At 45.3% G+C, this 15,029-nt stretch overlaps 1 protein-coding gene across 2 annotated transcripts in view; it reads left to right on the forward strand.

The window, feature by feature from the left end:
• DRAP1 (DR1 associated protein 1) overlaps window positions 1-15,029 on the forward strand; it is an 868,088-nt gene that overhangs the window by 95,771 nt on the left and 757,288 nt on the right. The window lies entirely within an intron of this gene.

Consider the following 15,029-nt stretch of genomic DNA (forward strand, 5'->3'; position numbering starts at 1 on the left):
ACATAATTCCCAGCAAGTTAGCAATCACTTCCTACAGTGTGGATATGATGCATTGGAAGCTTCATGTAGGGCAGCTATGACAGGGGCGGTCATTCGTAGACATGCATGGTTAAAAGAACAACCTCTACCAGATCATGTTAAGGCAAAACTTCTAGATGCACCCTTGCAAAAGAACAAGCTTTTTGGTGCTAATGCTAAGGATGTGTTAAAGTCCATTGAGGAAAAAGCCAAGTCAGTTCAGACAGTCAAAGATTTCCTCCAGGTTCAGCCACCCAGATTCAGTAGGAATTGGCCTTCTAAAAACTGGTCCTTTCCTAATCCTGAAAGATTTCAAAGGGGCAAAAGCAGGCGTGGCCGAGGAAGAGGACAATACAGAGGTTCCTACAGGGGACGACAGTGGCAACCAGCAAACCAAAGAAGTGACACAGGGGTTTCTCCTGCCCCACAGGGACAATCTCAATGACTTTCCTCTACTTCCGCTGACCAAGGAGCAAACAGAAGCTCCTTTGGGCGGAAAATTATTTCTGTTTTCAGACAATTGGCACAGACTGACAAAGGACAAATGGATTTTGGACATTATAGACCAAGGTTACATGTTCCACTTTCATACTTTGCCAAGAAAACAAGGCATGCCAAACCTACCACAAAACCAGAGAGCAGAGGCTATCAAGCAAATTTCTCTGCTTGCTCACATCAAAGCAATAGAAAAAGTTCCACAACAAGAACAAGGCCAGGGGTTTTATTCAAGACTGTTCCTTGTTCCAAGAAAAGAAACTCAATGGAGACCAATATTGGATTTGTCCGCATTAAACACTTTCCTCATCGTACCAAAGTTCAAAATGCTGACTCTACAGCAACTCCTTCCCATGCTGGGCAAGGGGTCCTGGCTGATTACTCCGGACCTCAAGGAGGCATACCTGCATGTCCCTATCAGACACAGCTGCAGAAGATACCTCAGATTTCTTGCAGGGCCAGAGCATTATCAATTCTCAGCATTGCCATTTGGCTTATCTACTGCGCCCAGAGTATTCACGAAATGCCTGGCTTCAGTAATTGCTCATTGCAGGCTCCAGGGGATCCAAATTTACCCGTACCTGGACGACTGCCTCATACAAGCGGACGACAAACTGATTTTGACAAAAAACTTGAATTATGTCATACAATTGCTACAGGCTCTGGGATACACAGTCAACTTCCAAAAGTCAAGACTACAGCCATCCCAGCAAATAACCTTCTTAGGAGCCAATCTAGACACAACCTCTCAAATGGCTTACCTGACAGAAGACAAGCAAAATAAGTTAACTCATTACTTCAAAGGTTTGGCAAAGCTCACCCAGATGACTGCAAGGAGATTCCTACAGGCCCTGGGTTACATGGCATCCTGTATTCTCCTGGTTCCATTAGTAAGACTACACATGAGAAAACTTCAATGGTACCTAAAAAGCTTATGGTCTCAACACAGCAACAACCTAGAGGCAACCATACTGCTCATTCCATGCCTACAAAAGGAATTTCTATGGTGGGCCTCGGCAAGCCAGGCAAACACAGGTATGTCGTTCAAAAAGCCTTAGATAACACAGACCATGACCACAGATGCTTCAGACCTTGGATGGGGGGGCGCACATGGAGGGCAGATGTATTCAAGGACAATGGTCTCCAAAGGAAACACATCTGCATATCAACCAAAAAGAAATACTGGCAGTAATGCATGCCATCGAGGCCTTTCGGCAACAACTTCAGCAAGGCCACCTGCTAATACGGACAGACAACACCACTGTGATGTGGTACATAAACAAGCAGGGGGGCACCCATTCTTACCCCCTTTGCAGACTGACAATAAATCTTTGGGAAAAATCACTGAGCCTAAACATACAGCTGCAATCCCAGTTTGTTCCAGGCAAAGACAATGTGCTGGCGGACAGCTTAAGCAGGAACTTCCTAGACCCCCACTAGTGGAGGTTACATCCAGAAATATTCATACGACTCACCTCGACATGGGGCAGGCCAGAAGTAGACCTATTTGCCTCCCACCTCAATCATCATCTACAAAAGTTCTGTTCAAGGACATATCATCCACAAGCATGGAAAATAGATGCTCTCTCATTCAACTGGAACTTCCTGAAAATCTATGCATTCCCACCTCTGCCACTGATGACCACAGTATTACTAAAGATCAAAGCAGAGAAGCCCAAGGGGATCCTAATAGCTCCAGACTGGCCAAGACAACACTGGTATCCACTACTACGGAGCATATGTCACAACAAAAAGTGGGCCCTTCCCCAATGGCCCCAACTTTTGACTCAACACAACTTCAAGACAGTACATCCCAGCATTCAGACACTGCAGCTAACAGCTTGGGAGATCCCATGAATAACCTCAATCTATCTCTCTCCAAGGAAGTTCAACGGATACTAACAGAAGCCAGAAGACCATCCACCAGAAAGGTTTACTCAGCAAAATGGAAGAGATTCAGCATCTGGAATACCAGCAAGGGTCATGATGCATCATTACTGAACATCCCACTCATTTTGGAATACTTGGCAGATATGCTACAGAATGGACTTTCATATTCTTCCATAAAAATACATGCTTCAGCTATTTCAGCTAGATACAACACTGATCCACCTGTGTTTTCACATCCTTTGTTAAGGCAATTCCTTAGGGGAATCAAGAATATAAAGCCACCAAGAAAGGCTCCAGTACCAGCTTGGGACCTCAACTTTGTCCTAGAAAAACTGTCTCTACCCCCCTTTGAGCCAGCAGCTTCTGTGGACTTACAATTTCTCTCATGGAAGACAGCTTTCCTGTTGGCAATTACCTCAGCAAGAAGAGTCTCGGAATTACAGGCCCTAATGGCAATACCACCGTTCATAACCTTTCACAGAGACAGGGTCTCCTTATGAACCAACCCTACCTTTCTGCCAAAAGTGGTATCTAGGGTTTCTTTAAATCAAGCAATTCACCTGCCTATCTTCTTTCCCAATCCTGAGAACAAAGGGGAAAGACTATTGCATACCTTGGACATTCACAGACAACTTCGCTACTACCTGGACAGAACCAAGACCAGTAGGAAGTCTGATCAGCTTTTTGTAGCTTACGCCCCTGGAGTACAAGGGAAAGCAATTTCCAAACAGACCATTTCAAAATGGATAGGACATTGCATCAGATTCTGTTATTCCTTCCATGGAAAGAGTGTACCAGCCAATGTCAGACCACACTCCACCAGAGCTACAGCCACCTCTACAGCATTCTTAAGAGGGGTGCCTACAAAAGACATTCTAGAAGCTGCTACATGGAGCTCCGTGCATACATTCTCCAAACACTACAACCTCCCCTTATACTCCAGATCCAGAGCAGGCTTTGCTTCGGCAGTCCCGCAGGGATTGATAGCTACACCATCCTTTTCTTAGAGCATTCCACCTCCCCCAGCTAAGCTATGGTATTCTACCCATATGTTATGACTGCAGTTGCATTCTTGAAGGACATAGTACAGTTTTGTACCTACCATAAATGTAGATGTCCGATAGATATGCAACTGCAGTCGGCCTTTTCCTCCCTCCTTCCCCTCTATGCCTTGGGTCCACTCCTCTCCCTGTTATCTTTAGCTGGGGATATTTGTTATGGTGTATCTGTTTATTGCTTATTTATTTGTCTGGAAACCTGTTTTTGTCTTCCAATTTGATTACAGCCTTCCTTGGAGGGCACCTGGCATCTGGGGCAAGAAACACTGAAGAAGATGGTGTCGGCTGATGCTTATGTACTCCTGCCGCTCGGACGTCGGAGAGAAATGCGACATCAGCCGACGTCGGACCCAGACTTTGGAATCCGGCCGACCGAGGGCTGCCTGAGGCAGGACAACCCATATGTTATGACTGCAGTTGCATATCTATCGGACATCTACATTTATGGTAGGTACAAAACTGTACTATTCCTGACTGTGCGGAAAATAAAGAATTACAGGATGTACTGCATTCTGCTGAACAGGTTGGAAAACATACTTTGCAATGTGGATTTGATTCTTTAGAGGCCTCTTGCAGGGCTGCTGTTACTGGTTCTGTGCTCAGAAGGCATGCTGATCATGTTAAAGCTAAATTGTTGGATGCTCCCTTAAATCAGGACCGCCTGTTTGGTAGCGAGGCTGAGGAAGTTCTTAAAAAGATGGAAGATCAAGCTAAATCATTGCAAACTGTTAAAGATGTCTTACAAGTTAAGCCTCCTAGATTTAGTAGGCACTGGTCCTCTAAGGATTGGTCCTTTTCAGCCTCTTCAAGGTCTTCTCAAGTCAAACCCAGACATAGCAGAAACTCCAGGTTTCAGTCCCAGAGGACACGCAAGACTAAGCAGTTGGTGGTTTCCACACCCAAATCAGGGAGTAGTAAGACCCCCCCCCCCATGGAAAACAGTCTCAATGACTTGCTTCTAAAACTCTAAGCACTTCCCAACTGAATGCTCTTTTAGGCGGAAAGATCGGTCTGCAGGCTGGAGAGGCCACAAAAGTTCCTCACCAAAAGGATAAAGGGTCTCAAACATCTGTCCTATGCTGCCCGACTGAAAGAACTCCAGCTCTATTCAGTCGCTTACCGCTTGCTCAGAGGTGACCTTTGCCTAACATACAAGGCCATGTCAAACCCAGATTTGATGAATATGCTTCACCTCAAAAAATCTAGATCCGTCAGAGCCACAAGGGCGGGAGACTTAAACCTCGACACGGCTATTAATAGGACGTGCTGGAGGGATAGATTCATCACCCAAAGACTCCCTATGCTGTGGAATAAAATCCCGGTATATGTGAGGCAGAGCACCTCGCTGGCCTTGTTCAAGAGAAATCTTGACCAATGGATGGGAGATCGCAGATATACCCCAGGGATTACCTCAGTGTCACTGCTCAACAGAGGCACAGCAAAATAATGGGTATAGTTCCCCATACTAAAGGGGTGGCGTAAGCCACAAAACTATGGGCTAGGCTTGTAAATGCCCTCGGGCAGATAGCCTAGTATGAACCTATGAACCTATGAAAAACTGTGAACTCATTACCCAGGACAAATGGGTTTTAAATGTAGGTCCCAAGGATACAGATTTCACTTACACACCTTACCAACACCAAGCTGGTGGCCAGATCTACCCCCAAATCAGTGGGCAGAGGCCCAAAATCAAGTACTTTCTCCCTTAAGCATGGGGGCTATTCAGTTGGTACCAGAAAAGGGACAAGGTTTCTATTCGAGGCTTTTCCTGGTACCCAGAAAAGGCAACGCATGGTGTCCTATCTTGGACCTTTCTACTCTAAATACCTTTCTGGTGATTCCAAAATTCAAGATGCTGATTCTTCACCAGCTGCTTCCTATGCTAGGCAAAGATGCGTGGTTGGCAACACTAGACTTAAAAGAAGCATACCTGCATACCTGCACATCCCTATCAGTTCTCTGCACTGACCTTTGGCTTATCTACTGCACCCAGGGTATTCACAAAGTGCCTAGCTCCAATCATTGCATTCTGCAGGTAAAAAAATATTCAAATATACCCATATCTGGATGATTGTCTAATTCAGGCAGAAAGCCCAGGACATACTTTTGAATCATCTGGCCTTTGTTCGTAGGGCACTGACTTGTCTGGGGTACACCATAAACAAAAAGAAATCACACCTGGTACCCTGTCAACAAATTATATTCCTGGGAGCAAGCTTGAATACAACTTCCCAGATGGCTTTCCTCACGTCATAGAAATGGATTAATTTGACAACCTACTTCAAACAAGTGGCCACAAAAACCTAGTTATCTGCAAGGCAAATACTGCAAGCCTTGGGGTTCATGGCTTCCTGCATTCTTCTAATTCCATATGCAAGGCTGCATATGAGGAAACTGCAATGGTATCTCAAAAGCCTATGGTGTCAACATTCACAGGATCTAGAAGCAATGATTCCTGTCATACCTTGCCTACGTCTAGAGTTCCTTTGGTGGGCAGAGGCCTGCCACCAAAACAGGGGACTACCATTCACACTACCCCCTGCCGCCCAAACCTTAAGAACAGACTCAGACTATGCAACCTGGCAAGGAAGTGCATTCATGGCAAATGGAACCCAAGTCAAATGCACCTGCATATCAATCAAAAAGAAATATTAGCTGTACAGAATACTCTGACAGCCTTCAAAGACCACATTCTTCCAGGACAATTAATGATAAAAGATGGACAACACCACTGTTATGTGGTACATAAACAACCAGGGGGGTACGCGTTCTTATCCCCTCTAAAGACTAGCCATGGCATTGTGGAACACAGCCCTGAGCTATCAAGTACATTTACACGCTCAATTCCTGCCAGGAAAACTAATTACACTGGCAGACGAACTAAGCAGAAACCTCATGGACCCACCCGAGTGGAAACTGGAACCAAAGGATCTGAAGTAGGGACTTCATTTGTCAGCAACCTGTGGGTCTTGGATCCGAGCCGGCAACTTGTTTCAAGCTAATGGATCCGAGCTCCTAGCTCCTCCCCTCACCCATAATCCCCTGCCAACCCTCCACGACCTCAGATCTAGTTTGCCGCGCTTGTGGATAGCTGGATTCCATTGAGCTCAACAAGTAAATCGTCAGTTAAGTGTGTTTTTCTGTCAAACTCTCTTCCTTTTTTAAAAAATATAAAGTGTGCAAGTGTTGGGTACTCTGTAGTGTAAAAATATTTTTCTTTTAATTAGTTTTTTCCCTCCCTTCGCTGGTCGTTAGTGAGTGTGTGTGTGTGTGTTGTGTTTTTGGGGCCTGTGTGTTTGTGTAACACTACCTTTTCTTTTAAGTATGGCTGAGGCCCCAAAAGCCATTTTTTCTAAATGTACCGAGTGTGGCCATAAGCTCTCCCCGGCTGATGGCTCCACCCGGTGCGTTCGGTGCCTTGGGGTTGAACACCTCACCTCAGGCTGTACCATTTGTGCAGCGTTCAACCCCAGGGCACTGAAAGAGCGGAGGTCGAAGCTGGTCTTGGCGGGACTTTTACCCCCGGACTCGGCTCCGACTTCCGCTGCTCCCGTGGCACTACCACAGGCTGTGGTTGCTGCCACTCCTGCCCCCCTTCCTTCGGCCGGGACTCAAACTCCCACTAAAGCGCCGGAGGACAGGGAGGCTAGGAGGGAGAAATGGAGGGAGAAGCACCACAAGTGACGGGCCGAGGCCTCCGCTTCGGCCCTGCCAGCTAAGCGGGCTTCTCCCTCCACTGCTTCTAGGTCTCCTCCTCCTCGGCTCCGATCCCCTTGTTTCTCCCTAGGGCCCGAGGAGGACCTTTCTAAGCTAGTATAGTCTAGTTTTCAGGCTAGTGCTGAATTCAGGGCTGTGTTACAAGTTTGTGTTGCCCATAACTTACTTGGATAGAAGGAGGTTTCTCTGTTCACCTGTGAGAGAGGGAGCTTTGAGCAGCCATCTGTCCCTGGAGGAGTGGTTCCAACCCAGACGTTAGTAGTTTATAGGCCATTTTGGGCTAATTTCTCTCTCTTTCATTTCCCTGATGTAAAAAACGTATTTGCACGGTTTTGCATGAGTAGGGCTAAATTATTCCCGGCTCCACCAAGTCTCCTCTTCAGTTTTTCCCTTGAAAGTAGTCTAACTCTCAACCTAAGCACTTAAATAGCATCCTACAGACCAGCACTTGCTTAGACCTAATAGCAAGCACTAATATACCCCGACACTTGATTGCCCAGCAGGGCAAGGCTCATTATTCACCCCTCATCAACTAAGCAGCTCACTCTAGTATTCAGGCATGACCAAAGGGCAATTTCAGGTATACTCTCCAGTCCAGCTGGTGAACCTGGGTATCCTCAGGCAATGTTACAACTGCCTCATGTACACAGACAACCCTCTCCTCCTACCACAAAACATTAACATATGCGAGAGATTCAGTTATATAGCTAAATTGGAGGCTAAGCTGTCTCCACCTGAGACTGGAACAGGCAGTCATGAGGAGAAGGTTAACACTTGCACCACACCGCCAACCTCAAATAGACATACTAAACCAGTACTGGCAAAAAATACACACAAATACACAAAACCATACTCGGAGGCTCTAAATAAAAACCTGCAAAAGCATCCGAGACCTCCAAAGCAGACGCCCAAAAAACCTGCACCTCCCATCACAAACCAGACAACGCATAAAACACAAAATCAGTATGCCGCACAATCACAGCCCTTAAGGCAAAATAACATACCTAACACACTAGTAATAGGTGAGACTATAGTCGGGCACACTGACGTCCCACTCACTAGGCTGGATAAGGATATGGTTACTGTTAGCTGCCTGTTGGTTGCCAGAATCCGCCACATAACACAAGCACTCAAGTCACTCCAGAACAAGTACAAGTATGACTCTGTCATTGTTCATGTTGGTGTGAATGACTTGAGACGTACCTCCCTGGACTAAAAAAAAAAGAGACCTGGAAGAGCTCTCTGATCATGTAGCCCAGGCGGGTATGACCTTGACCCTGAGTAGCATCCTGCCCTCAACAAGAATGATACCGCAGTATAAAGTAAAAATGATCAATTTCGACAATTGGCTAAGCTTCTGGTGTCATTCAAAGGGGATCCAGTGTCTGTCAGCCTGGGACGACATGCTCGACAAGCTTCGTTGGTTTGCAAGAGACTGCTTGCACCTGTCACCCCTAGGCTTTCGAATACTGGCCAAGGCTCTTGCTGCCCCCATAGTGTATTTTTTAGGCAAGGCTCAAAAGTCAAACCCACCTCCATAAACAGCACAAATAAAAAATGAGGGTTATGCTACTCAACGCCAGGAGTTTAAATCTCAAAATGCAAGCGCTCGAAGCACTCTTCAGTATGGGGAACGTCAGCATCTGTGCAGTAACTGAAACCTGATTCAAGGCTCCACAGAGCACCCCAGCACTACTGGGCTACAACTCGTACCACACATTTCGGCCACAGAACATGGACCAAAACACAAAAAGAGGGGGTGTATCCATATTCATCAAGGATAACTACACCTCCAGGTTAGTGGTGCAGCATGATACCTCTGAGATCATCCATGTGCAACTAACATCGGGCAAATCTGCAATGCAAATTGTGGCCTGCTACAGATCACCCTCCATGACCCAGGACCACCACTCCTCCTTTCTGGAGACACTGGAAAACATGAAGGTCCTACCGAACACTCTAATATTGGGTGATTTCAATTACCCTATTGTTAACTTGGAAAACTACTCAAGTACAAACTCCCAGGTACAGCGCTTCCTGAAATTTATCAACTCAAATGCCCTGGATCAGCTGGTAAACTCCCCTACCAGAGGTGAAAACATATTGGACCTGGTCATCACCAACATGGGCGACAGGTGTTCCGCACCGGAGGTCAACCCGTCACTGGTTAGATCAGACCATAAACTAATCGCTCTGGATGTCCACACCACACCACCACCCCCAGCCAAGGAAACCACAGTGAAAAACCTTTCTATAGCAAACTTCACCTTACTTAAGACAGAGATAAGTTTCATAGCCCTCACGTAAAGGATTCGTGTCCAAGATGCAGGAACCTTTTACAATTGCACTCCATGAGCACCTACAAGGATGCATGGATCGTGCCATCCCTAGCAAAACCAAGACTCACTCCCCTAAGAGAAGAAAACCAGTCTGGTGGACCCCTGCCATAAACAGGCTATACAATAGAAGGAGGAAACTAGTTCAGAAAAAAAGCAAATCCCAAGAAGGAAAAACATCCCTGATCAGTATCTGTAAGAAACTAAGGTCCCTCATAAAATCATCCAAGGCTAACTTCGAAAGAAAAATAGCCAAGGATTCAAAAGATAACCACAAAGTCTTCTTTAGCTATGTCAAGAATCTAAGTGGCAACTCGCAGGTTTGCTCTGAGCTAGTGCAAAATAGTATATTTTACTGATATTTCCAACATCCTGGCAGATAGATTCAGTGCAAACTTCACCCCCCGCTCACCCCCAAAGGGGCCCACAACAATACCGGAAAAGTGTAGTGTCCCGGAAATCACAGATGCACAGGTGAAAACAGCCCTTTCAAAAGCCAAAAGCACAGCGTCAATGGGGCCAGATGGTATCCCAGGCTGCGTCTTGCATGAACTACAGAACGAACTAACCCCCCCACCTAAACACACTGTTCAACCTCAGCCTCTCCACAGGCTACGTGCCCATAGAATGGCGCACAGCAACGGTTATTCCGCTCCACAAAGGAGGGGCCACAACTGACCCTGGTAACTATCACCCCATAAGCCTGACTAGCCTGGTCTGCAAGGCTATGGAGCGCATCATCATGGAACTCCTTAACAAAGACATTGGGAACCTCCAAACGCTTGACCCGACCCAGTTCGGCTTAAGGGCAGATCATGCCTAGTGAACCTGGTTGACTTCTTCGAGACAGTCACCAAGGCCATAGATGAGGGGAAGGTGGTTCCCACAGCCTACCTGGACCTCGCCAAGGCTGTTGACACCATTCCCCACTTGGAAATTATAGAAAAACTCACCAGCCTGAACATAAACCCCTACGTCACGAGAATGGTTGCCAACTGGCTTACAGACAGAACTTGCATGGTAAGAATAGCAGCCTCCAGGTCTGACTCTAAACCAGTCACAAGTGGTGTCCCTCAAGGCTCGGTCCTGGTACCCCTATTGTTCAGCATTTACTTCTCAGAAGTACAGGCAAACACAGGAGGACTATGGCTAACCAAGTTCGCCGATGACTGCAAACTAGGATACATAACGGACTGTCCTCCGGCTGACACGGGCTTTTTCTAAAAGGGCCACACTGAGACGGACACCTGGTGTCAAAGCCATGGTCTCAAGCTAAATGCCAAAAAATGCCTAGTCATCCCATTTGGGAAAAACAAAACACCCATGAATTACCACATAGGTGGCAGCCCCTTTAATACAGAAGAGGTAGTAAGAGATCTGGGGACCCAGGTAGATAGTAATCTCTCCTTTGGCAATCATATTGCCAAAGTAGTTAGGAAATCCTTCTATGTAGCCCATCTAATTAATAAAGGGTTCGCATCTAGAAATAGAGGTTAGTGTCCCTCTACTCGTCACTCATCAGACCCATCATAGAGTACAATGCCCCTTTTGGGATGTACCTCACAAGACCCTTCCAACAGCTGGAAAGACCACAAAAGAACCTCACCAAGAGGATTACTGGCCTCAAACATATGTCCTATGCAGCCCGACTGGAAAAACTCTGGCTGTACTCAGTGGCATATCGCTTACTCAGAGGTGATCTCTGCCTGACTTACAAAGCCATGTCCAACTCAGAATTGATGGACATGCTCCACTTAAAGAAATCCAAGTCACTGTGAGCTACTCGCTGTAGTGAGCTAAACCTTGCCACAACAATAAATAGAACATGCTGGAGGGATAGATTCCTGTCACAGAGACTCCCCATGCTTTGGAACAAAATTCCTAACTACATTAGGCAGAGCCCCTCACTAACACTCTTCAAGAGAAACCTTGATGAGTGGATGGGTAACAGAAAATACACCCCTGAGATCACTTCATTGGCTCTGCTTGACAGCGGCTCAGTTAATTAATCAGTGGGGTGGTGAAAGCGGACACACTCTGGCTAGGCTTATAAATGCTGGCAGACAGCCTAGTACCTACCTATAAGGACCTGTCTTTCTCCTCCATCAAAATTCACGTCGTAGCCATCTCAGCTCATTATAACACAGAACCACCCTTCTTCTCTCATCCACTGCTTACGCAGTTCCTCAGAGGGGCCAAAAATCTATGACCACCCAGGAGAACACCAGCTCCAGCCTGGGACCTGAACTTTGTATTGGAAAAGCTCACCCTTCCTCCTTTCGAGCCAGCTGCCACCGTGGACTTAAAATTCCTTTCTTGGAAAACAGCTTTCCTTTTAGCAATCGCTTCAGCAAGAAGGGTATCTGAATTACAGGCCCTCATGGCAGTGGAACCTTTCATCATCTTTCATGTGGACAGGGTGTCTCTCAGGACCAATTCCTCCGTCATGCCCAAGGTGGTATCCAGTCTGGCCCTTAATCAGTCCATACATTTGCCAACCTTCTTTACTAATCCACAGAACAAAGGGGAATGGATTCTGTACTCCTTAGACGTGCACAGACAACTTAGATTCTACTTGGACAGAACTAAACCTCAAAGGAAATCTGATCAACTTCTGGTTGCCTTTGCTGCAGGGGCAGAGGGGAAGGCTATTTCAAAGTAAACCATTTCCAAATGGATAGGGCATTGCATTCATTTCTGCTACAAACACCATGGAAAAACCTATCCCACAGGGAATCAGACCCCACTCTACCAGGGCTGCATCTACCTCTACAGCCTTTCTCAGAGGCGTCCTGTACATACTTTCACCAAGAATTACCATCTGCCATTTTTCACTAAATCCAGAGCTGGCTTTGCCACTGCAGTCTTGCTGGTCCTAATTCTATTTAAATTCCTCCTCCCATCCTTAGCTTTGGGAATCTATCCAAAAGTGATGACTGCAACAGTGAAACACGAAGAACATGGTGCAGTTGTGTACACTTGCCATAAATGTAGATGTTAGAGTGTATTCACTGTTGCAGTCCTGGTTACCCTCCCTCCAGCCCCCTCCTTTTTTTGGATATACCTCTGCTTTCCTTTGCTATCTTCAAACGCTTTTTGGTGTATTTGCTTTTTTGTTGGAGGTATAACCTTGTATATTTATAGATTTAATTGCTTCCCATTAAGGGGGCACCTGACATCTGGGGCAAGAGAAACTGATGTAATGGCGTCAGCTGCATGTTTTATACCCCTGACGACCTGACGTCATGGAAGAAGGGACAGCAACCAACGCAGGACCCAAGACTTTGTTAATCAGGCCGACTGAGGGCTACTGCAAGCAGATAACCCAGAAGTGATGACTGCAACAGTGAATACACTCGTACATCTACATTTATGGTAAGTGTACACAACTGTACTTAGCTTCCTTGCAACATTGTACTTGGGAGACTGTTCTCTTCACTCTGACTTCAGCTAGGAGAGTGTCTCAACTTCAGGCTGTCATGGCTATTCCTCCTTTTTTAATTCTTCCCAGAGATAGTGTCTGTCTTCAGAATACTACTTTTATGCCCAAGGAAGTTAATGAGTTGTCAGTTAATCGGTGGTTATTGCCTGCATTGGGTAATATAGCCTCCACAGCTTGTTGATACCCCAAACCGTTTTTCAAGTACTGTTAAAATCTTTCAAATCTGAATCATTCTCCTTTCTCCAAAATTCCACAGGATTACCACCTGATGTTCATCATTCTCACTGCTTCAGTAGCCTATGGGTGTATCCTGCCAAGGATACAATTGTCTAGCTTCCAAAAGCTTTCATCCCCTCCTACTCTATCACTGGCTACCTATAGGTTAAGGCCTTATGGGGTACTGGATGGCACAGTGGTGCAGCGGTAGTGTTGTCGCCTCACAGCAAGAGGTTCTCCATTTAGATTCTCAGCTGGAGTGCCTTCTGTGTGGAGTCTGCATGTCCTCCCTGCATTTGTGTGGGTTTCCTCCAGATGCTCCGGTTTCCTCCCACATAACAAAGACATGCGTCTGGATTATTTTCCCCTGGGCCTCTGCTGAAAATTGACTTCGTTCCAAGTTGGACTTTCCCGGTAAACAAATATTAAACGAATAAAATACTTTATTAGCAGCATTAGTGAGTGAAAATCTTCTGAACTTTCTTGCTGCCTTTTGCAGGTTCAGCTCTGAGACTTCACAGGAACAGCAGTTGGTATAAGACTCCCCCTTTTTTTTTTAAACCAGAATCCTCTTTGACTATGTCATAAGTGGCAGTTTAATAATTATACATTTGTATAAATGAAAACAAGCCATATTGACATACTCTTAGATGCAAGCATTTTACATCACGAACCATTTTGATGTAATTTTAGATGCAAAACATTATAGATCATGTTTACTCTACCCAGTCATTGTCAGTCAAACATTATATAGCTTATTCAATTTCTACCTTCTTTTAAAACATATTCTGTCCTTGGATGTATTGTTCCCACAATTCCCATTTTTTCTATGTAATTTGCCCTTACCCTTTTCTAAAGATACCAATTCCAGTTGTTTTAACTCTGTTAATATATTCACTACTTCAAATACAGTTGGTTTAGACTTTGATTTCAATTTTCTAGTAATTGCTTTTTGGCAGTGACCATAATTAGATTCGGCAAGGCCGTACTATATCTAGGCCAGACGTGTCCAACCTACGGCCCGTGGGCCACATGCGGCCCCCAACCTCTAACTGCAACATCGATGTATGCATGCCCCAAAACACTTTTTTCTTTTGCGTTTTTTACACCTATGACCTGTAACTCTAACATTGGTGTGTGCATGTGCCAAAGCACTCTTCTAGTTTTGATTTTTATTTGCACCAAAGAAGGATCTGTGTGTTCGTGCCATTATTTCATGCCAAAGAATCGGTGTGTCTGTGTCTGTCTGTCTTCTTGCTGAAGAGGAACTCGTGTATGGATTTACCACCATTGCCTTTGAAAGGGACAGTACTTACCTGTGTTAATAGGTAAGTACGGAGTGAGTACATGCATGAAAGCAGAATGTTTGTGTATATGAAAGTAGAAGAAGAGTGTGCATGACAGAGAGACAGAGACACATGCACAAAGAGGTTAACGACTATCAATCTATCTACTGAACACAAGCAAGTTAGCTCACAAGTATATTGTATATTAAAAGTACACTTTCATTAAATTGCAGCTTTCCTGACAAGAGTGTTGTATTGAATATGAAATCATACCTCTCAACTGTATGTATTTTCACTTAATCTTCCAATTTGTGTCTTTTGCTTAGGAAATAAAAGTAGTCATCCAAGGTAATGCAGTTCCAGGGAGTAAGAATGAGACAGCGGCTTAGGGTTAATTGGTCAGTAGTGGATTGACTTTGTGGGATGGTAGTATATAAAGTTGTATTGTTTTTTGTGACAAACAAAACAGCACCCAGTACTGTTTTGTCATTGGTGGGTTCTAAACCGTGGCAGATTGGACAACAATAAGCATAGCTTTGGTGGATAATCATTACTGGTAAATCAGGTGGGC

This window comes from Protopterus annectens, chromosome 6.part0 (assembly GCF_019279795.1).
Source record: "Protopterus annectens isolate FY-2018-M chromosome 6.part0, PAN1.0, whole genome shotgun sequence".
In the NCBI taxonomy this organism is placed as follows: Eukaryota; Metazoa; Chordata; order Ceratodontiformes; family Protopteridae; genus Protopterus; species Protopterus annectens.